The sequence below is a fragment of the Pleurodeles waltl genome, chromosome 3_1 (genome assembly GCF_031143425.1).
Source record: "Pleurodeles waltl isolate 20211129_DDA chromosome 3_1, aPleWal1.hap1.20221129, whole genome shotgun sequence".
Classification (NCBI taxonomy): Eukaryota; Metazoa; Chordata; class Amphibia; order Caudata; family Salamandridae; genus Pleurodeles; species Pleurodeles waltl.
In genome coordinates, this window is record NC_090440.1 from 1365085444 (window position 1) to 1365111036 (window position 25593).

A 25593-nucleotide genomic window follows, 5' to 3' on the forward strand; every position below is an offset into this window, starting at 1 on the left:
TCAGGAGTCTGTTAGGGGCAGCCCTTGAGTTCACAGAGCATGTTGCAAGGAAGTAGTGTACCAAAGCAGAAGAGCAGCTAAAGGCATACAATGGGAAAGGCCAGCTATGGAATGGCAGAAAAAAAACAGTAAAGGGAAGGCACAGCAACCTTAGTGTGAACAAATATGGAACGGTTCAGTAATGGACAAACACGCAGGGCTTATCACTATGATTGTACACAGGGTAGGGCTCAGAACTTCCCACAGCAATAGGGAACAGTTAGTCACCAAGTAAGCCCCATAAAAAGGAGGCAGTAGAAGTGAAACTGTGTTTGGACCCTTAGAGCACAAACAAGGATTGTACTTAAATACACAAAACTAGCCCTTGTTGGTTCGGCTGGAGACGCAGTGGCAATTCCTGGAAAACTGCCTTAGCACACTGTCACTGTTAGGCACTAATGACTACATGCAACATTAAACAAAGGACGGAGGCTGGATTTGCCTCCTGGAAACCAGGTGCCAGACAAAATACAAAGGAAAACACTTCTAGACAGGTGAGGACTGATAGGACATTACCAGACACGATAACTCAAGAGGAAATAGAAAGTGAGGGAACCAACAAGGAGGCAAAGCCGGGCACAGGGAACAGGCTCAGGTTGACGCAGAGGCTGGAACAGGTCAGGGTAACAGAAAGCAGGCTCTGGCAGAAACAAACATGAACAAGGCTGAGAAACAGGGAGCAGACTGGAACTGGAATGACAACCAGACTTTTCCCTTAGGAAGCAATGGACAGAAGATTACAAGTCTTACCTACTACTACAGTGCATTATGGGACCAGTAGTCCATGCAGGCTAATGTAGTTCTTCTATAGCATGCCATATGGAAAAGGGAAGCAAACAGGAGTCAGAAAGGGACTATGGGTGAGTGTTAATGATGATTCCCAGGGTAAAGATAGTCTGTTTACAGTGCCCCCTAGAGATGGGAGGGCAGAGACTTAACACATGGCAGTGGCAGGACTTATTTCCAGGGATGGATGGCACAGGGCATGTGTTGTGAACATTGCTTGTCATACCTGGGACACTCATGCTATCCATTTTCAGAAATGATGTCCCCCTTGTCACACAAGCTCCTTGCAGAAATTGCAAATGTCACACTTACTAATTTCAAGGGTCTGTTCATACATTCCTGTTTAACTGATACTTCACATCCACTGCCTCTTCTATGGTGCGCTTATTTACCTTATTATTGGAGATGTCATAGTTCTATGTCATTTGCTACAGTAGACCATGTTGGCAACGTGGATGTTTGTCATATGCTGTGGTCCATTGATTTTGTCCTCCATATGTGAAATTCAAAAGATGAGTATTTTTTTATATACGTGTGATGTTTGCTGTACAATCGTATGTATCACATGTGAAGTTGCATCAGAAGTAGTCATATTTGTCTTTGTAACATGCTCCCTGAGGAAATACTCACATTCCTAAAGAACATGTGATGGAGAAAGAAGAAACCAGAGCGGGATTGTGTGATCAAGTAAGATGTTTAATTACATATCCTAACAGGGTGTGTAGAGTGACTATTGGTTAAAAAGATTTTGAATAATCTGCTGTCTGCGGCGCATTCTTGCTGCTGTGTTTTGATATTCCCCCTCATTTTCCCTGGCACCATCCTCCTCCTCCTCAAGCAGTTCTTGCTCTGGCTCATATAGAGGGATGTTCCTCCTCACACAAATGTCGTGCAGGATAGAGCATGTAAGTATGATTTTGCAAACAATATGTGGGGCATATAGGAGGCTGCCTCCTGTGATGCCCAGGCACCTGAATCTGGACTTCAGGATGCCAAAGGTCCTTTCTACAATGATACGTGTCCTCTGATGTGCCTCATTATAGGCAGCTCTGCTGCTGTGCTTGGGTTGGGGAATGGGGTCATGATCCATGGCTGGATCCTGTAACCCTGATGCGCTGAAAAAGATAAAAGGAGTGAGTATTTTGTTAGTGCTTGCAACAGGAATGTCATATATCAGGCAGTTGATATCTTTTGTTGTTTACGACTCATATGTGTTGGTGGTACTGTGTGAGATCATGGGCTTCTGTGAGGTTTTTTCTGCAGTGGGTTGTTTGACTTGACAACTTGTGTTTGGCTCATTGACCTGGGATCTATGATTTTGTTTCCAAAATGCTTGTCAGTATGTATGTACCATGCGTTGTATAGTGTCCCACATGTTTTAGTGTGCTTTCACTGGAGAGGACATGATACTTCCACACACACACAATAGATTCAGATGTTGTGGTAACATAGTTGCACTACATTGCCTGGATATCCCATCCAATTAGACATATGTCATTGCAGATTAAATGCAACAGTGAGGCACTTTGATTTGGCTTGGTGACAATGCAAAACACATTTCCATATATTTGGCAGCACTGAGGTGTTCAGTATTGACAATGCACAATTGCCCCATGTCTGACTTGGTTCTAGGCAAACCTTTGTTGTTCCCTCTGCCAGTGGCTCATGTGCAACCATGCACCTACACTACCAAACTTGATCCATGTAACCTGGCTAACTGCCTTGTGGAGGAGGAAGTATCTTTTCAGGAAGGGCCATCTCCCTGTACATCTGTTATTTTGATGGACAATTGGCTCTTTCAGTTTGTGCAGCAGTGTGCAGTTTGCATTAGTGACATATCAATATGTGTTCATTGCACAGTCCACTTCCTTATTGCTACCTGGCAACGGCATCCAGGAGTGATGTATGATGTTGGTACTGCCTCAGTATTTCCGTGTCACTTACATGTGAGTCAGCATCATCATGCTATGTGTCTCATGGTGTCAGACCTGCAGCAACACACATTGCACACCCCTTCCCTGCTACATACTGCTTGGGAGGGTGTCAGATTGACTATGTGGCCTAATGTAATTGTAAATGGTTCATCTTCCAAGTTGTACTTCCAGTGCAGGCCATGTCATTGTCACTGTGTGCTTTGACATTGGTCCCTTGTAGCTCTAGAGAGGCAGCTAATGTTTGTGGCAGCCGTCATTTGTCCATAGGTGTGTATCCCTTTGTGTCAGGATGTACAACATCTACCTGTGTCACACCTTGTAGTGTAGCCATTTTTAATATAGCTTCATGCACGTTAGTTTAGCATACTAGGCCGCTGTGCACTTTGCCCCAGATATATTTTATTCAACTTCGTACTGTTATTTTACAATAACCAGTTTTACAGTCTTGTTTTAATTTCTTCTATCGCACTGTTTAGCTTAGTACAGCACTGTGTTCTCAAATACTGCATTCTTGATCGCCCTGTGCTTCAGTCAAGGTTACAGTCTGGTACATTGCCGGTAAACGTGGTAGAAGTTTAGTCTCCAGTATTCATAGAAAATACACATCCTTACGTAGGGACATTTTCTCAGAACATCTGTGTGTTAGTATAAAAACACTTCCTAGTCCTAGTACAGGTCAAGAGCGAGATTCCGGCCAGGAACCTACAACTAGATGCTGAATGCCCCGTTGCAGATGCTGATGCAGATTACAGGCCTTTGCTCAGGTATGAGGGTTGATGTCCTCCCGGGGGAACCTGAAAGGCAGGCTTAGAGCTTCACATGCTGTGCTCGAAATATAAATTAGAGAGAAAATAATCTAGCGGCACTATGATAGCCTTATTCTTGTGCTTCACTCTCATCGTTACTATTTTAATCCTACTGTGTTGTGTAGTTCTGGTTATTGCAGCTCACGCTTTGCTATCTAAAATGCAGTTGTTTTATTAAACCAATCTTTAAAACTTAAACTGCCTTTGCCATTTATATATGAGACCGTACTGTGTATGAGAGAACCGGTTGTGACCTGAGTGACCACGACTTCCCTGGGAAGTGCTAAGATGTCATGCGTTCGGCTACCCAATTGTCTCTCCCATTTGGGAGAGATGAGGCACTGCTAGTTAGCCGGAGCAAAACCCAGATTTAGAGTGACAAGGGTCCTTCACCGTGGGTCAGACTTAGTCCCCCACACTGTGAACGATCTTGCCGCTCAAAATCCAGTAGTCTCATTAGGATAATGAGAGCCTACGCAACATGGCGTCCCCAATGACTCGAATTTTCGGGTCCACCAGCATATCACGGTCTCATTTTTATATAATGACCCCTCAGTTCCGTATACGGAGTTGTCCGTGGTACTGAGGATTTCCACCACTGCCGTATAGGTAACCCTATTTTACAGCGGGTGGTTGTTCTAGCTTGAACCTTAAACGGAAAAAATGCCATCTTGGTGTGCCTTCTCTGAACTCTTAGTGCCTTTATAATGTTGAATCCCCAGGCTGTACAAATAGCTCTTAACATGAGACAACCACTTACGACACATTTACTAGCACATGATCTTACAGCACAGGGAGGTCCAGTCACATTTGTGGTGGATGCTCATGCAGCCTATAGAACAGAGCTGTTTTACTCTTGGGTCACATTTCCAGCAGTTGATGGGAACACAAATACATTTCATACATATACAGTTGCGAACGCGCCTGGGCAGTACAGGGCATACACATAATTAGAGATACCTCTATCTTATCAAGAACATAATAATTGGCTTGATGGCGCACTACCCCATACAATATTACCAGTGAGGTTAGGTCCACTAAGTAATGATGGTCCTACCTGGCCTTTATTGGCCACATATACACCTCATCCTGCGGTTGCGAATATGGCGGTAGCTGAGGTTCGACGCTTATATATTGAATTAACGGCAATATATAGATGATTGGTACAATTTGTGATTCAGACACTAAATACAAACCCAGCGCGTGCTGCTCCAGCACAAGCATATGCAGTGACACCAGGTATCAATCCAGTGACTGTACACTCTGTTATGGGTAAGGTCCCAGCCAAACAAGAGGAGACTCCGTTTTGGCTAGCACAAAAAATTAATACGCTGGAGGCAGTATTTCCCCATATGGGGCCTCAGGATGAACATAGAATATTAACTATGTGCTTGCCCTTTGGGATGGGTTCTACAGTTGAACACTGTAATACATGGGGCACGGTATTTGCCGCACTATACAACGGCACACGGTACACCGACGCTAGCCAATCTACCGGAAGTGCTTAAACAAATTCAAGATGAATACGGGGCTTCCCCGGCCCTAGACTTGGGAATGAAACTGATGGGCAATTTTGCCACAGTTTCTTCAATCATCCTAAGTAACCTTAAAGGGGAAGCAGTTGCACTCGCAGTGCGCATGTGGCTCTGTGACGCTCCGCAACAAGATCAGAAACAAGAGCTGCCTAAAATATTAGTGGAAACATACGCCAGTATCAGTCGAGATAGCCTTGGGGCTAGACCACAAAAACCTCAATTTCAGGGTAAAATTAATAAAGAAAATACTAAACAACAACCTGAGGGTAATAAGAAACGGTGGGAGAAAAAACAACAAACGCCTAAAAAAGAAAGGGGAGAATCTCCACGCACGGAGACCCCACAGAATAGGTATCATCTCAGAAATAGAGAGAATATAAAAACGCCTGATAGATATCAATATACTGATACACGCCAATCTCGTTCTTTTCAGGACTCATCGGAAAAGAGAAATGAGAGAGGTGGGCGATCAGAGCGGAGAACAGAGTACGTGAAACCGAGACAGGAATCACAACGCTCTTCGGAGGTTTCTGTTAAGAAGGAAGAGAAACCGGTACAATAAAAACAACTATTTAAAAAGAAAAAAGTGGCAGCTGTCTCAGTTAGATATGCCACTCAGGAAGAGGGTTTTCTTGAAGAACAAGAAATGGGCTCTAGCACTGCTAGACAGCGCGGCAGAGGTCACAATAGTTCGCCAGAATCTTCTAGAGCATCTGGAGGTGAAAGCAACTGATGACTTCATACAAGTAGAAACAGCAGATATGCGTGTCTCCAAACCCAATAGGGTGTATAGAGTAACTCTACAATTAGAAGGAGACATTGAACGCACCATAAACGCAATCATCTGGAATTGTGTAGTAAAAATATATGACATTTTGTTGGCTGAACAAGATTGGCCGCCTGATTTTATCCGCACCTGCCCATATGGAGAGGAGGTTATTAAACCTTCCTTCTGGCTCCTTGTTCCGGAGGAACTCGCTGATTCCTATTCTATAGAATGGGTTCTAGCACAAGCACATGCGTTATATAGAAATCACGTAGGGTGGGCTAGGGATTCTCCGTACCATGTAATTCCCATTAAAGGTGAACCTCAGCCACAACTGCAGTATCCCATAAAACATGAAGCAAGGGCACCAGTGAGAGAAATACTTACGCAATTAGAATACCAGGGGGTGACTGAACCCTGTGTCTCACCAATGAATAATCCCTTGTTTCCTGTAGCTAAACCAGACCATTCATACAGAATAGTTTTAGACTACAGACATTTAAACGGACATACACGTACATATGCTATACAAAATTCGCATAGCACTGCACTAATGAGCAACATTGTCGAAAAATATATAAAACGACTATAGATATCTCGAATGGATTCTTCTGCCAGAATATAGTGCCTGAAAGTGAAGATTTAACAAGCTTTAGCGCACTAGGCTCCCAAAAAAAATTCTGTTGTTTGCTTCAAGGGTATAAAAACAGCCCAGGACTGTTTGCAGCTCGTGCGACTGCTATTTTACACGAGATAGACCCTGAAGCATTGTCATACGTGGACAATATATATCTCATGGATGAGGAGTTACTACAACATTTAAGACGGGTAGCCCGCATTGTTGTAGGGTTTGCCGAAATTGGCTACAAATTTAATTTAAAAAAATCAAAACTTGCCTTCCTCAGCGTCCTGTTCCTGGGATATGAGGTGTCGAATTAACGGAAAAGCCTAGCGCCACAATTTTTAGAAAAATGTGCACAATTGCAACCACCAAATACGATTAAAAAACTACAGTCATTGTTGGGCTTTCTAAATTTTGGCAGAACATACATTCCTGATTATGCTACACGCATAAAACCTTTATATGAATTGATACGTCCTTATTTTTCAAGCACATACTGGACAATTGAACACACACATAGTCTTCGAGAGTTACAGGCAGACATGCTAGCAGCAAAACATTTACACACACAGGACATTTGGTCATCAGGGTGAGAGCTGGGGCCATTGATTTTACATATGTCACCTTTAATGAAGGTGAGACAGTCCCGATTGCATACAAACCACGCCTGTATTCCGCTGCAGAACAACGCTTTGCACCCACGGAGAAAATTCTTGCTGCTGTCCAGATGGCTGTTATTAAAGAAAGACCTCTTGCCCAAGGAAAACGCATCATTGTTGTTTCTCCTATTCCGGCCCTTGAGGCTGTTACAAAAGCTAGCGTCCCAAACGCAAAATCACTTCATCCACGTTGGATAAAATGGGCTACGTCTTTAACAGCCACTGATGTAGACTACATCTTTGACCCAAAGTTACAAACTCAGGAATTTCTACAATGTGAAGTAGAATATCCAGTTACCACTGACACCTTGCCTATTGATCAATATCATGTAGTCATGTACACCTATGGCTCTGCGCAACCAGCGATTGGTAAAAAACATTAACATTCTGCTGCATGTGCGGTCGTGAGCGGCTATATGGAGGGGGAGAAATTCTGTCCCCAACATACCTATACACAGACCTTAGGGGATTGTACAGCACAATTGGCTGAGTTAAAGGCTCTACTAATGGCACTAGAACACACAGATCAAACACAGTTTACACTGATTGTTTGGGATTCTTATTATTGCGTCCAGTCTTTTAATGAATACCTGCATTACTGGCGCTTGAATGGGTTCAGAGATTCGAAAGGCAACACCATAAAACACAGACTCCTGTGGGGAAAGGTAGCAGACCTGAAAGAGATGCTACCCAAAGTCGATGTTGTGCATACACTTGGACACCAGGACGTTGAGATACACGTTGCTGGAAATACTTTGGCTGATGAAGCCGCAAAGTCGGCAGTGGCAGTTGCCACTGTAGCTGCAGTGACTCGTTCGAGTTCCAAACCAGACACAGACATTATGGCTGCCATAAAAGCTACGGTTGATGATACACCTTATCCTAAAGGATTTCCTAATAAATATCAATACTTGAGAGGAAGTATGCTGAACGCTGAAGTTAAAATTCCAGGCGTAGGTGTACGGGACATCCCCGAAAAAGATGTAAGATCACAATTGATTAAAGCAGCGCATGAGGGGGTGGCATCTGCACATGCTGGCTTGGCGGCTACAATATCACTCTTGCAGGCCCATTACTGGTGGCCTGGTCTCTATAAAGAGATTAAGCAGTATGTCCTTTGTTGTGACATCTGTCAGCAAATTCATGTTTCCACTGCTAAGCGCCCGCCGCAGACACCCCTCTTAATCTCGAATAGACCATTACAATGTGTTCTTGGATCATTGCGGTCCATTAACACCTGATAGTGCATACAAATATATACTAGTCGCTATTGATTCTTACTCCAGATTTGTGTGGGTGTGGCCACAATGCTCGGCTGACGTTCGGACTGTTATTAAAGATTTGCGAGTCTTTGTCGGTACATATGCAGTTGCGACATTCCATTCGGACCAGGGCCCTGCTTTTGCCTCAAGGGCATTCAGGGACAACATGCCTTTGTTGGGGGTCCAGCTCCAGTCCTCGTCTCCATTTCATCCCGAAGGAAAATCTGTTGTGGAGCGATTAAACTGCTATTTAAAGCAATCCCTAACGGCCAGAGTCTTATGTATGGGTCGTAGTTGGCTAACCCACCTGTATGGAGTTCAGAGAGCACTAAATAACCTGCCTTGAAGGTCCCTGGGGGGTCGTACTTCATATGAGTGCCTGTTCGGAACACAAATGTTTGTTCCGGATCTTGATGGTCCTGGTGTGGAGGTGGCGGAAACACCTTTTGAGATAAATGAACGTGTCACTGTTTTACAGGAATTACAGCAGTTCCGTGAAGATAACTCTTCTAAAAGTGCTGCCTCCACAGGAATTAAGGATGTGTCAGTAACACCTACTGGCTGGATTCCCAGAGTTCGGGATGTTGTGCATGAAAAGGTCGCAGTGAAAAAAGAATTTGGCCCTTCTTATCGAGCACCAGTCCCTGTGTTGGGGATACATGGTACCAGAACTGTTATTTTACCACCGTTGCCAGGTGCCAAAGAAAACCGCTTTGTTTCCATTGACAATGTCAAGCTACAACATGTAGCCAATTCTACACAGCTGACCAAGAGGAACATCCAGTAGTTCCCGAATCCCTCTCACTACTGGAGAAGAAGTTTGGCTTCAATTTGTTTACACCAACACTGATGCCTCTCCGAGCTTGGGGCGGGTGGATGATGATGATCTTGCATTGGTTCCACTAACGACAAGCAACTTAGAAACATTTGATCAAGTCACTATGACTGTAAGCCAGGCGGATGGTGCTATTTACAGTGTACCACCACAGGAAACACAGACTCCTCCATTGACTATGGCAACGCCTTTTGCACAAACTGCCTCTGGTTACTTTGCCGACTACAACGACGGTCTATCGGACTCGTTTGCCTCCTCGACTGCTGAACTGTCAGGTACACGTAACCTGATACATTGGCTTAAAGATATGTATTTAATTTTTCCATGGAAATACGTGTGGCTTTCCTTGACAGTCCTAGCGTTTTTTCTTTGGATTGGATTTGTTACTACCTTTTTTCTGTTAATACATGGTCATTTTTTTCCTGAAAGATCAGCGGTTGAACAGGTGGAGGAGGTATTGAAACCACATTTTTCATCACATAAGGTTCGAAGAGACTTGTCCTTTGTGAACATTTCTGCAGTGCCAATTCCGGTTGGGATTGTGTGTGATAAAGTAATGTTTGATATATATGGTCTCACTGGAATAATTCAAATACCGTATGTATTAAAGTTATCTATGAACGATATAGTAATACTAGGCATTGTATCTGATGATTGGGATGTGAAAACAGTTGATTCAATGATGACAGAATTACAATATTATACTGTCTATGAAAATGAAGATGTTTATCAGTTTAAAGACAATTATGGTGACATGTTTTGCTATAATTATTATGGGCACCACTTCCTACATAAAGCGAGCCGTCCAAAAACTACATTTGATTATGTACAATGGGAACATTGCCCAACTCCCCCGCAAGGGAGTTCGAAAATTTATTTTGAAAAATCTGCGTATTTTTCTGGGCATCATCAAAGAAATGCTGAGTCATATTATTTTAAGATAACTCCGACTAGGGATAAACAAATGTTGTTGACCAACACAATATTGATATATTCAGACTCCTTTGTTTCCCGGTTATCAATTGAAGGTTATGAATATTGGTAAAAAAATGTCGATTTGAAAAGTGTTTGGGGAACAACAAATTGGCAGACCAAGGGTAGAGAAACATTGTTTAGAGCATGACTCATCCCCATACAAATGATTTTTTTTAAATGACACAGTACAACAGACCAGTTGCTTCGGCTTAGCTACAATTAGAGAATTAGACATGCCCAGTATACCTGCCCCTGCAAAATTTAATAACTGGCAAAAATACACAAATGCTACTTTTGGTGAGCTTAATGAGTGGGTCCAGAATGGTACGTTTAATGCTTCATTGACACGTCCAGGCAGGTGGTTATTGTGGTCAATAGATACCAACGGGTGTCATCAACGTTTTGTCACCTCCTCGGGGGGTTTCCAAACGAGTAGGTCAGACCCTCGCTATATATCACCAGAACATGCTGAAATAATTACAACATATGGTGTAGGAAAATTATGCCAACAGTGGCTAAAATCATCCTCACTAGATGCAGTTAAGACACACCTCAGTCTCCTGTCTAACGACACTGACTTACAAGATTTTTTGTCAGTCCCAAAGATACCACGTAGGAATTGTTTTTTGTATGAGGTATGCAATGAAATATGGAAACTTTCTCAAAAAGAGGCTACAGCCCGGTTAAAGCAGATAGATCAGGAAAATCTGAAAAAGGCATTATCTGTTGTGGATAATGGGATTCACACCTTGTCCTACGGGATAAACACAATTAACAACATTTTTTCTTCTGCTATAGACATTATACGATCTGATATGTCTTCTTTATATCATGGACAGAGTCAGACCAGGTCCATTATGCAGTTGGGTTGGACACTTCAGACATTGAAGGCAGGTCGCGTTCCGTGGCAGCACATCAGTGCCAGGGAAATATTTTTTTCCTTTAATTTGACGCGACAACAACAACTAATGGCTAAAAAGGAAGCGACTTATGTCATGCTTAACATTGAAAAGATAGAAAGATTGCCTTCTACTGTGGCCGAGATTCCCTCAGCAGAGTGGTTGATACACGGGGTTATTAATCTGCCTATTTCTACATTACAATTCCCTTCTTGTTTGAAACATGTTCCGGTAGGCAGATATGAAAAGTTGGGAGATAGCTACATCCATGAGGTGTGGGAGCTTCCCTTCTCGTACAAATGCCTCAATGGTACGAAAGAGGTCTTTCTCAGCGGTAGTGAATGCAAGACTTCAGTCAACCATTCGATGATTTGTAAGCATCTGTCCTTGAATGGGACGTGTAATGCCTCGGTTGCAAACTTGGCTTGCTATCTGAAGGGAGTTCCAGTCCCCTTGATGAAACGCATGTTCCAGGTGCTTTCAAATGGCAGCTATGTCCTTCTCAATAGTGAAGACTGTTGTGGCATGCGGGCCGGGATAGTTTACGTTGTTTCGGTCACTAAGGTCATTACATGCTACTGGGAACGTATTGTTTCCCACCACTAAAATTAGGGAGGTAGCAGATATTTGGCCTCACATTGCCACTTCCAAGGTGAATTTTGACAAGTTAAGTAGACTGAAGGCTTTATTGTTTCAAAGCATGTGGTCCTTACATCTGCATGCGAGACCTATGCACTTCAGGTGGCAAGGTCATCGGCGGAAACACAGTCCCTGTTAAATCCAAACATTCCGAGACACTTTGGTGAACTCGTGGGACGTATATTTATTGCGTCCACATGGCTGAATTAGCACATTTTTTCAAAGCTGTTGGTATTGGTTTTGTTCACACCTTTTCCTCCATATTCGGTTTAATACCTTCGGCTATTCATTCAATTTTTGGAAGCATTTTTGGGGGATTTCCGATAACTTTGGCTTTATTAGCCGGCACTTTGCTGTTGTTTTTCCGCAATGGCTGTCCCGCCGCAACAAGGACAAATGAGAGCGCTCCCATCAGCGCAGCTGTGTCATGAACGCATGATGCAGCACTTTGGAGCAACACTCCTGGAACATTTGGGGTGTGACTGGTTTCTGTCATTCAGACCGGTTTTGGATTGTGTGCAGCCCATGTTTCGATGCCGTTGGTGCTCTTTTGAACAGGCGCTAGAAGTTTGTCTCTCACAGCAACGCCCTTCAGTGATTGAAACTGATCTGTTGATGTTCTCGTTGAGGGTTCATTACCAGACATGCGCGTTGCGGCTGCGTTTGCTCAGAGAAGCCGATTACGAGTTACACTTCCTGGAGGAAGTTACCATTCCCTTGTTCACAGGCACTGCACAGGATGCCGTCTTGTTTGATGCTGGGGCTACGGAACACACCTGCTCCTTGATAGTTGTTAGCGTGGATTTACTGGTTTTGTCATCTGCCGAGGTGGAGAATCTCCTGCTTTCCGCGACTGATGCTTGATTTGGAATGGTCCTAAATTGACATTTTCCTTTGAATTCGCCTTTTTGGCCACATGCTCGTTTTCAAATTTCCAAATAGTATGCTTGTGTGTCCTCTTAACTTGTTAAAATTAAGTAGTGTTTTACATATATTTTACATTAGGGCATTTTAGCTCAGGCTTAAACCACTTTCTACCGACAAGGGGAGGGTGTAGTGTAGCCATTTTTAATATAGCTTCATGCACGTTAGTTTAGCATACTAGGCCGCTGTGCACTTTGCCCTAGATATGTTTTATTAAACTTCGTACTGTTATTTTACAATAACCAGTTTTACGGTCTTGTTCTAATTTCGTCTATCATACTGTTTAGCTTAGTACAGCACTGTGTTCTCAAATACTGCATTCTTGTTCGCCCTGTGCTTTGGTCAAGGTTACAGTCTGGTACATTGCCGGTAAACGTGGTAGAAGTTTAGTCTCCAGTATTCATAGAAAATACACATCCTTACGTAGGGACATTTTCTTAGAACATCTGCGTGTCAAGAGGGAGATTCCGCCCAGGAACCTACAACTAGATGCTGAATGCCCCGTTGCAGATGCTGATGCAGATTACAGGCCTTTGCTCAGGTATGAGGGTTGATGTCCTCCCGGGGGAACCTGAAAGGCAGGCTTTGAGCATCATATGCATTGCTCGAAATATAAGTTAGAGAGAAAATAATCTAGCGGCACTATGATAGCCTTATTCTTGTGCTTCACTCTCATCGTTACTATTTTAATTCTACTGTGTTGTGTAGTTCTGGTTATTGCAGCTCACGCTTTGCTATCTAAAATGCAGTTGTTTTATTAAACCAATCTTTAAAACTTAAACTGCCTTTGTCATTTATATATGAGACCGTACTGTGTATGAGAGAACCGGTTGTGACCTGAGTGACCACGACTTCCCTGGGAAGTGCTAAGATGTCATGTGCTTGGCTGCCCAATTGTCTCTCCCATTTGGGAGAGATGAGGCACTGCTAGTTAGCCGGAGCAAAAGCCGGATTTAGAGTGACAAGGGTCCTTCACCATGGGTCAGACTTAGTCCCCCACACTGTGAACGATCTTGCTGCTCAAAATCCAGTAGTCTCATTAGGATAATGAGAGCCTACGCGACAACCTCAGTGTCTTCCTGCCCACGTGTCAAATGTAGTGGTGTATGTGTTGTGTGTCCTACAGGGTTGCTGTGCTGTGTGTATATTGCTAGGTTTATGGACTTACAGACAAGAAGGCCATCGCCATATTGTTAATCCTGGAAGTGCTGATTGATAGTGCTGTGGCAGAATATGAAGGAATCATGTACACCCCCAGAATAATTGGACAAGATGTTGGTAAACAATACTTGGTGGTCAACTTTGGCCTGCACATTCATGGAGTGGGTGTGCTTTCTGTTCCGGAATAGATGCTCTGTTGCTGCAGGCGGTACGATCCGGACATGGGTGCAGTCAGTTGCACCAAGCACATGCTGGAAGCCATGGATTTGATAAAACCTGTGTTTGATCTCCTGCTGCTTCTGCTGGATGTTGGAGAAGCTGATGTGCGGGGTTTGAGGGAGATGATGGCATCTAAGACTTTGGTCTGGAAGGCAGAGAATAAGGGCTGTGATACCCCAGCGACCAGGGCACCCGTTGTTTGGAAGGAGACACTTGCCAACATATGCAGGACAGCTAGCAGCTTGGTCCCCAGTGGTATATTGTGTGGTGTCTGCAGGCTGTCTGTTATTTGTAACTCAATTTGGTGCAGCAGCTTCTGTATGGGTTCCCAGTTGAGTCTATAACCTCCAGATTATGTCCTGCTCCCTCATCCCTGGAGGTTTGTCCTGTTCCTGAAGACCCTCTCCTGCCTTCTGCATTGCCTTTGTGGGCCACATTGGGGTGGTAGTGGCTGCTGCTGTTGGTCCTGCGCTCTGCCTTGTCTAGCAAGCTGCATCAGTAGCACTTCCATGTTGTCCTGTTGGGCTTTGATGTTGCTTGTGTGTGTTTTCCTTAAGTAGTGGTGTGTTTGCCTCATTTGAATGCCTGTCCTTACCAAGGCTTTAAAATTTGACGCAAATCGGGCTTTGCGTCATTTTTCAGGTCCACCCCCCACCCATGCATCACTTTTGCCCTGTTGGATAAATATGGCGCAAAGGTGTTTGAGTCATTTTTTGGACGGGAACGCCCACCTTGCATCTCATTTCGCAAGGCGGATTCACGCATCCTTAAAATGATGCAGACTTCATATTTTTGGCGCTAGACGGATCTAGAGTCAAAATATAAACATGGAGTTAAGTTTGCACTGGATTTGCGTAAAAAAATGGATGCAAATCCGGCACAAACAGAGCATAAATATGGGCCTTACTGTTTTCAGTATGCAGCATTCCTCACTCTCCACGTGTAGGAAAATCCTGAAGGCTTCCAAACAGCCAATTGCATGCTCTGGTTTGAGAAACTATGGCTTAATTATTCTTCTCCTACCTTCGGAGGTGAAATGTTTTCAATGTATGCTAGACTTTGCAGGTGAAAGGTGATCAAAACGTCAGATTTTTGGCTCTATAAACTTGTAAAGTGTCCCTTTACATCTTCTCAAATGAAAAGTTTCTCGCCAAGATTATTGTTTTGCAGAAAGCTTGAAAAGACATTTCATACAATGAGTTTACAGTTAAACTGTATGTATGTAGGTATGAACAGCTCCTTGTACAAAACATACCCAGCAATGGAGCAACTTAAGCCCATAGTTATACTTTTTTATCTCTGCATTTGTGTCATTTTTTGATGCAAAAGCGGCGCAAACTTACAAAATACAATTGCGTCAAAAAGCAGCGCAAATGCGGTGCTAAAAAAAGTATAAATAGGGGCCTTAATGTGTTAAGATAATCCACTTCATTTACACTGTTTGCGAGAGATAACCGTGTCATGAAAGATGCATGTTAATCCTGTTGAGCTATCTCACTGAGAGAGGAAGAGGAGAATGTGGAATGGGACCTTAGCACTGGAGTTGGCCAGTGGCGTAACGAAAATGAAGGGGGGCCCACTGCATTAAACACAGAGGGGGCACCCATCCAGACTCACTCAGGCCAGGTGCCTTGCTGAGAGGGCCCCCTAGAGCTCAGGGGCCTCCCCCATGGCAGGGGCTGCAGGGACCTTTGTTACACCACTGGAGTTGGCAGAATTTTTATTATGTCTGTGGTGTTAAGCGGATTGGGGGGCTTTGTGAGGAATTACATAGTTCACTGAACTTCACCTGTAAGCATTCCCTCCAGGAATTTTGTTTACCTTGTATTACCTGAAGGGCAGCTCAGAAACACAAAAGACACATTTTTTCCTGCAACTGTAAGTCTTCCACAGGACATCTGGCACATGGAAATGGTGATGGAGCATTAAGACTATAGATAAAAAACACATGTGAAAGACAACACAATCCCACCCTCTGAAACTGCAAGAAATTTTCCTTTATAGCACTGGGGACCTTTTTATTAAGCATTTTTATTAAAGCGTTGCTCAACATCACAGTTTTTACGACATTGCAAGGGCCGTGCAAATTTACCCACCAATAGTTAGGTATGGTGAACATTTTATATAGTTTCCTCTATGGATCCTGGCTATATAAGTATACACCTACACTAGTTGGTCACATGCCAGCCTGAGATTATCCCTTCACCCAAGATGTCTGTTTTTCTGCGCTCACTTTTGTCAAATTGCAGTTGTCTTAAGGGGTATTTCAATGTTCTTTCAATTGTGTGTGAATCAATGGCAGATAATGTTATGTTTGTGTGGAGCTGAACCCCAATTGTCATCTGAATCCCAAGAATCGATCACCCCTAAACATTCCGAATATTATTTCAGCTCCAGAATTCCTATTTCTTCTAGAGTCTTCTAGAGACTGCACAACCTCATCAGGAAAACAACAGTTTAGCAGAGTAAAACAGTATACAATACAATAGGAGTAAAGGACTATGCTCTAGATCAAAATAGGCGAAAGTATTTCAATACAGAAAAGTTAAAAGGTAGTATTAAGTTGCATAGGCAAAAATCATCTCAAACAAGCACAGCTGAGTACAGGGAATAATGCAATACCATGAATTCAACTAGGCACATTCTAAAGGGAAATTCCAAATGCCACACTCATAAAGAGTAGTGACAGCTTTATAGGACATCTGAAGAATGATATCTCCAAATGAGCTTTCAGAAAGTAAACAGGCAAAATAATTATCAAAAAGGCAAAAAAGAAGCCCAAACTACAAGTGCACAACTAGTTTTTATAGCACAACACACACTTCTGTTAATAGATTCTTCAAATTCAGCATAGTGTGATCATGGTGAGAGTTGCATTCAGCAAATCAGAAAAAACAACGTTAGGACTTACACAAACAATGAAATACTAATCCAGTTCTTAAGGTAAAAGAAATCCTCCATTGCTTCCTCAGCAACTGCACTCCAGAGAATGTACAACAGAAATTAAATGTTTCTTGAAAAATGGCTCATAGAGCTCACATGTCTCCTCCAGAACTCCCAGGGGAAGTCCTTGAAACTGATACTTTTGGTACACTATGGAAGCCTTACTCACAATGCTATCACAGACAATATTATTTATGTAATGTGCTCCATTTGCTTCAGAAGAAGAATAGAGATGTTTTTGAAGCAGGACATTGATTGGGAGGAGTAATGAGCAGGGGCAAGTTGAACAGAATACAGAAAACAGCATCCATTTTAAAATTAATGGTGTACAACACAAAAGTATGACCTGTCTTACTCGTAGCATCATCTAGGCTTCTATATGAACTAGACAGTTAATTCCATAGACAATCTTATCAATTCAGCAACAATTTAGCTACTATAAAGCTATCAGCTGTCCTTGCGGAAATGCTTCAACACGGTGGAGAATTAGCAAACAATTACCAAGATATATTTAAGGGCGTTACAAAGTAGTATCGCAACAAAGTCAGCTTTCAACCTTGTAAAAGGGCCTTCTGATTTGCCAATGTGATTCATAACAGTAACTGTCTTTTCCAATTAATTGTTTAGGTGACAAACCAAGCACCTATCACCCCATCTTCACAAACATGCTGGAAACCTTAGTTCTCACAAAATATCTGAAATATCCTAACAGGACTATCTCTTGTAGCATTAGTCCTACAATGCAAGCAATTGCATATGGGTTGAACATCTCAATGGTAGGATATATTTCTGACCTTTGTTCAAAATCAAATCTTGATAGTTCTTTTTGTAACGTTATCTGTCCTATTTTAATTTCTTATTATCAGGAGCATTATTCCATAGGTCTCTCAAGTCAGTTAATGAAATCTGAAAATAATCCAAAAAATAACAATTCTCATTGCTTGAGCCCTACCTAGCACCATCATGCATAGATTATTGATTTTTATCTTGTTGAATGCCAGTCCTTTTCTGCAAGGCATAATACTTTGCCATTCGGTCAGCATACTGGTTCCCTATTGTGACCAAATCTTTGCCAGCCTTATGCGCTTGACACTTCACCACTGCCACTTCTTTTGGTTTCAGAGTATCATCCAATAAACCTTAATTATAAAAACTGCTTTTATTGGGCCACCTGAGCATATCACAAACTCTATCTGTAACCAGAAATGGTTGTAGTCATGCACAACACCAAATCCGTAATGAACATCTGTATGACTAGTCGTATTCAAATTTTCTGAAAATCAGCAAGCTCTTGTTAGAGCAACCAATTCTGCTACTTGTGCTAAAGTCACATTTGGTAAGAAGAATGGCTCCAATGTTTTTGACACAGAATAAATGGCATAGGCAAGTTCCAATCCTCAATATGGACCACTCAGACATGAACCATCAGCAAAGAATCTCAAATCTGAGTTCTCTAAAGGGAATTCTTTAATATCTGGTCTTGGCTTTTTACATAATTCAGTCACTGCAATACACTTTTGCTCCCATTTGTACCAAATATGTCTTCCCTGTCTTCACTTTGTCTGAAATCAAAAGCAGAGTCGCTGGGTATCGAATATTGCATCTTCAAGTTCAAATGTTTTCTGTCCTAAGTATAACTTTGTCATAGTGTGTCAACCTACTGTTTGTAACGTGTGTTTTCTTCTCCTTGCCAATGGAATTTCAACTGAATTTGGAATATAAACAATTAGGGAATGGCCCATCACAATCACTTCATTTTTCCCTATTGCCAGGCAAACTGCTGCAACAGATTTTATGCATAAGGGAAGACTTACAGGAACTTGTTACGCTCAGGATTTTTGATATATAATAGGGTATCATCTGCATACGTAGACAAAACAAGGGTGTAATTTTGAAATCTGAGGCCCCGGTGTCCATGGTACTCTCTTATTGCACACACTAAGGGTTCCGCAACCAACGCATATAACAGGGGAGACAACGGGCATCCCTGTCTAGTGCCCCTCGTAATCCCAAACGATTCAGTCACTGTACTGTTAGTGCAAACTCTGGCTCGGGGGTCACCATACAATGTGGAGATCATTTGGAGGAAGGTGTCGCCCACCCCAAATCTGCGCAAAGTCGCCCTTAGGAACTCCCATTCTACTGAGTCGAATGCCTTTTCAGCATCCAGGAAGACTGCCACCGCCTTCAACTCCGGGTTAATGTTTTGTATTGTGCCAAATAATGTGCGAAGACTCATGGACAGACTGAGACCGGGGACAAAACCAGCATGCTCAGGTCGGATCAGATGCGGCTGCACTTCAGCCAAGTGATCAGCCAAAATCCGGGCGAACATTTTTACATCTACATTTAATAGCGACAATGGCCTATAAGAGGAGCAGTTTTCTCGGGGTTTACCCGGTTTGAGCAAGGCTATTATCATCGCTTCTCTCATTGATGGGGGCATATTGCCCTTCTCCACCATTTCATCATAAAGACAGTATCTAGAAGTGAAAAGGGAGGAAATCTCCATGAAAATGGGGGAGCTTTTATCATACCAGTTGTCAACCGTATCGGCACTGAGGAGTGGTTTGAATATGTTCGAGGCCAAGGAGCTTCCGGGGTTAGGCTGCCCAGCAACCGGTGAGCCACTGGCCAAAAATCTATACGCGTGTGTAGATTGTGCGCAGCCGAATAGTGTGTATAGCCTCCTCTCTCAGGGTGTCTATCACGCCACACGTCAACCATATCTAGTTTAGCGGCTAAACGCGATATCTCGTGTGCCGCCGCCGCCGGCCTTCTAGCTACCCCACCCAATCTGTCTAGTGCCGGGTCCAATGTACAGTTGAAGTCCCCGCACCAGAGCTGTGGCTGTCCTCCCCAGGAGCCCGCTCTAAGTGCCAGTTCTCGATAAAAGTGGGTCATCATAATTGGGGCCATATATACCTATCAGCAAGAATGTGACTGCTCGCACCGTGCAGCTTGCCACCACATATCGCCCTCCCGGGTCAGCTGCCACCAAGGAGAGACCAATATCAGTTTCTTTTGAAACCCAAATCAGCACACCCCTGGAATGTGATGTGTATCCTGCCGCAACGAATTGTCCCTGCAATCTCCGAGATGTGAGCATGGGGTTGTTGGGGGCTAAGTGTGTCTCCTGTAGGATAGCTACATCTACCTTATGATTACGTAGGTACGCAATTACTTTGCGAGTCTTTTGCGTGTCATTGAGGCCCTGAATGTTCCAAGTTATCAATCGAAGCGGCTTGCGATCTTTATCTATGTTAGGGTGTGTGTGTGCGGAGGCTTGTCTTCTCTATTATTGTGCAGTGTTGTATTAATTCTATTTGTGTTGTAAATTTGCAGTTCCTTATCTTGTGTAAAAGTATGTACTCAAATAACTTTCCCCGAACCTCCCTCTGCCCTCCCTCCCCCCTCCCACGATAGGCTATATCCCAACTTGCCCATCTCACCCATCCTTTACCCAACTTCGTCTTCCCCCACCCCCCTCCCAAATCAACACCTCTCCTTTCCTGAGGTATAAGTGGAGAACACATCAGGGCAGATGTTGCCCCGCTTTGTCTCTGTGTGTTAGCGTGCCAACCACCTATTTGGTGAGTAATCATGTCACTTTTGCTCTCATATTGCGCTCAGTTTGTTCAATAACGTGCAGTGCATGTGTTCTCTCTGTTCCGTTGTGTCTCAAGCTTTCCATCTTCTGCAGGTTGGTAGTGTGTCGAGGATGGTAGTGGCGTTGGAAGCACCGATTCCTGTCGCTACCTTCATGTCCTCGTCTGCAGCTGCTTCGGCAAAATTGTTCCTTCCTGTGCTTCATAAATTGTTCCCGTTTTTTATGGTCCGTGAAAAAGATAGGATTCCCTCCTACATCAACTCTCAATTTTGCTGGGTAAAGCATCTCCAGGTGCATGGACCGTAATAGTTTTTTCCCCTCAATTAATTTTCTCCTCGCCTCTTGTATCTGTGCTGTGAAGTCCGGGTATATCGACAACGTCGTTCCCTCATATTGCAATTGTTTAAGTTCTCTTGCGCGGCGCAAGGCGGCGTCACGATCCCTAAAGTTTATTAGGATCTGTGCGCTCTCTCTACTACAAATAGGTCCGAAAAGGTAGTTCGACTCAGTAGTTGCACCAGTAATTGTTCAATGTGGCTTTCCATGTTGGTGATCGCGGTGGATTCCGCAAGGCCCACTATGCGTATGTTATTCCTTCTAGACCAGGCTTCCATATCCTCCACTTTTAGTTTGAGCACACCTAGGGCCATATTTATACTTTTTGACGCAAAACTGCGCTAACGCAGTTTTGCGTCAAAAAAATTAGCGCCGGCTAACGCCATTCTGAAGCGCCATGCGGGCGCCGTATTTAATCAATGACGTTAGCCAGCGTTAGCCGCAGGTGCTGCCTGGTGTGCGTGGAAAAAAACGACATACACCAGGCAGCGCCGGCGTAGGGGGATATGGAGCTTGGGTGCCAAAAAATGGGGCAAGTCAGGCTGAGGCAAATTTTTCGCCTCAACCCGATTTGCGCCATTTTTTTTTACTCCCAAACCCCATAGAAATGACTCCTGTCTTAGCAAAGACAGGAGTCATGCCCCCTTGCCCAATGGCCATGCCCAGGGGACTTCTGTCCCCTGGGCATGGTCATTGGGCATAGTGGCATGTAGGGGGGCACAAATCAGGCCCTCCTATGCCACAAAAAAAAAAAAAAAAAATACCTACCTGAACTTACCTTAATGTCCCTGGGATGGGTCCCTCCAGCCTTGGGTGTCCTCCTGGGGTGGGCAAGGGTGACAGGGGGTGTCCCTGGGGGCATGGGAGGGCACCTCTGGGCTCCTTCAGATCCCACAGGTCCCTTAACGCCTACCTTTTCCAGGCGCTAAAAAACGGCGCAAAAGCGGCCGTACCTCATTTTTTTTGACCCGCCCACTCCCGGCCGTGAATTTTGCCCGGGAGTGTAAATACGGCGCACATGCCTCGGAGTAAATTTTTTAGACGGGAACGCCTACCTTGCATATCATTAACGCAAAGTAGGTGTCCACGCTAAAAAATGACGCAAACTCCATGGACTTTGGCGCTAGACGCATCTAACGCCAAAGTATGAATATGGAGTTAGTTTTGCGTCGCAATTGCGTCCAAAAAAATTACGCAATTCCGGCGCAAACGGAGTATAAATATGCCCCCTAGTTCTTTGCTGAGTTTCGACTGGTCGCTTACCAGTACTGTGTGCCCGTCTTCAGTCGCAGACTCCCTATTCTCCACATGGTCTAATCTCTCCGTGTGCTTATCTATGCGTTCAGACATTCTGTCCATGCGGTAAGCGAGGGCGTCTATTTTCTCATCTATCTGGTTAAGGCTGTGTTGCATTGAAACTAGGAGCTGCCTTAAGTTCTGTTCTTCCCCAGGAGTGCTGTTCCATCTCCTGCAGGGTCCTGCGCTCTTCGTCGCTCAAATTGCAGCCGGCCTTGCGTTTTGTCTGTCTTGCCCATTTTTTAGGTGTCGTAGTGTTTTTTGCTTGCGCCCCCAAGAAGCACCCGCTGCCCGCGCACCCCGCTGGCCTCTATGGACGGCGCTGTGCGCTAATGGTTATCGACGCTGGGTGTAGTCGTCCCGTTTTGCTCGGTTGTACGTTGAGAGTGCTACGCTTGTTAATCATACTCTTTAATGTTCCAGTCTCGCCTAGTCAAGTGCGCCAACAGCGGGGCCCCCTGCGGTACCAGCGGCCTACCGGGCCCTGCCACACGATGTCCAATCCAGCGTACTCCGTTGCCCCTAATGCGCCATTTCTAATTTTCACCAAAGGACCGATCCCAACTTTCGAGGGGAGGGGGTGCCCACCTGTGTCCACACGCAGTGTTTCTCGAGCGCACTCGTACCCTCGGTGCTCTCTCGCGTCGTACTCCGGCCCACCTCACCTCTTCTCATCGCACGGTGTCCAACGTTCGTCTCTGGGGTCGCCCTCCTCCGCGGAGCCCGAGAGACGCTCCACCTCTCTCTGTCTCTCCGGGTTTTTGTCCTCGATCGTCTTTCCTCCGGGGCCGCACTGGTCCGCACCCGCGGTGCACCACGCGTCCCTCTCTCGGCTAGCCGCCGACGCGATTCACTCTACAGGACTCCCGTACTTCCTTTTTTTTCGGGGAAAAAGGGCATCCGCATGTGCCTCCACCTCGTAGCTGTCTTTGGCATCGCACTTGGTAGCATAATTCGAATGTGACATGTAGGATTATGAACGGATTTTACGGTGGCTGTCGGAGCCTCACTACAACGCGGCCATCTTGTAGCCGGCAAGCTCCACCCCTGCACCTCCAGAATTCTCATTTGATCTAGTGGTTAGTAACTGCACTGCTGTAGGAAAGTACCATCTTTCCTGGCATGTTACCCACAATTTCTGTCTGATTGTCAGTGTGTTTTGACTGTGTCACTGGGATCCTGCTAGTCAGGACCACAGTGCTTATGGTCAGTGGCCTACTTGTCAGTATGTTTTACTGTTTTGTCAGTATGCTTGACTGTGCCCCTGGAGTCCTGGTAATTAGAACTTGAGTGCTTATGCTCTCTCTGTTTCCAAATTGGTCACTATAGCCTAGTGACTACTTATTTTACTCCAAATTGGCATACTAGACCCTCCTTATAAGTCCCTAGTATATACTATCTAGGAACCCAGGGCATCGGGGTTCCAGGAGATCCTTATGGGCTGCAACATTTCATTTGCCACCCATAAGGAGCTCATACAAACACTTCTTCAGTCCTGCCATTGCAGCCTGAGTGAAATAGTGTAAGCACTATTTCACAGCCATTTTCCCTGCACAAAGTCACTTATAAGTCATCTATATATCTAGCCTTCCGGCCCTGAAGGCTAGGTGCATAGTGCCGGTGTGTGAGGATAAGCCTGCAATAGCAGAGGCGACCACAGGTTGTCCAGGCCCATTTTCCCAGAATTTGTGAGTGCAGGGACACCATTATAAGTGTGCACAACATATAAGTCAATACATATATGTAGCTTCACCATGGTATCACCGAATATGGCCATGTGAGGTGTCTAGGAACTGAGAATTGTTTCCCCAATCCAATTCTGGTACAGGGGAGCCAATTCCATGCACCTTGGGGGCTCAACCATGGACCTCCAGTGCTGCCAAAGCAGCTCTCTGAGGTTTCCATTGCAGCCCCAGCTGCTGCCACCTCACAGACAGGCTCCTGCCCTCCTGGGGCTTGAGCAGCTCAATACCAGGAAGGTAGAACAATGCATTTCATTTAGGAGAGGGGTGTTACACCCCCTCCCTTTGGAAATAGGTGTTACAGGCGTGGGAGGGGTATCCTCCCAGAGCCTCTGGAAATGATTTGAAAGGCACAAACGGTGCCCTCCTTGCATAATTCAGTCTACACCGGTTCAGGGACCCCCAGTCCCTGCTCTGGTATGAAACTAGACAAAGGAAAGGGGAGTGGTGCCCAGAGCTCCTTCAGAGTGTCCCTGGGTTCTGCCATCATGTTTTCAGGATGGTCAGGGAACTCTGGGAGCATCTGAGTGGCAAGTGCCAGCAGGTGATGTCAGAGACCCTCCTGATAGGTGCTTCCTCAATTAGGTGAACAGTCCCCCTCTCAGGACTATTTAGGGTCTCTCCTCTGGGTGTTCCCTCAGATTCGGTTTTGCAAAACTCCAGCAGCAATCCTCTGCAACCTCTGCTTCACCGTCTACCATCCGATCAACCGCGGCACAGCTCAAGGAACTCTATAACTGCAACAAAGTATCCAAGAAGGCTACTGAAACCCTGTAACTTCAGCTCCTGCCAGCAACTGCAACAGTTTTCAGGTTGTGCATGCTCCGAGGACTGCCTGTCTTCATCCTGCACCAGAAGGAACGAAGGGATCTACTGTGCAGTGATGGAATCACTTCCCTGCATCAGCAGGCACCTTTCTACAGCAACGACTGGTACTCTGGGTCCCCTCTCCTGAGGACAAGCCTGTATCCTGGAACACAAGATGTGGACTGAAGTGACCCTGACTGTCTAAAGTTCCGACTGTCCATATTTGGTGGAGGTGAGAGCTTGCGTCCCCGAGCCAGGCAGTACCCCTGTGCACCATGTGTTTTTCAGATCCTAGGGCTTCCGTGCGCTTCTCCAGGGAATCCTTCATGCACAGCATAGCCCAGGTCCCCAGCACTCTATCCTGTGATGCTCAGCTCCATGAGTTGTTCCCTGATGACGTGGGATCCCTTTGTGTGGTGCTGCGATAACTGTGATTTGCAACTCCTTTGTCCCCATGTCCTGGGACTCCTGTGGGAGCTGTCCAGTCTTCTGAGGGATGTCTAAAGTGCTGAGGGTCCCCTCTGTCATCTCAGTCTGAGTTGAGACCCCCACTTCCTTCCTGGGTCCAAGTAGTGCCTTTTCTACCAAATGCGTCTTTTCCGTGAGCCCAGACTTGTTGGCGGAATTCAACAAGGAAAACCAGCCTGCATTCTTCTACTTGATGTGGGACATCTCTTGCACCAAGCGAAAACCCACAGCTGTCTTCTTTGGTGCATCTCTGACTTTTTTCTTCCAACCAAAGGTTCCACTTTTGCACCTTTATCTGGGTTAGCAGGGGCTCCTGTTCTTCCTGGGCTC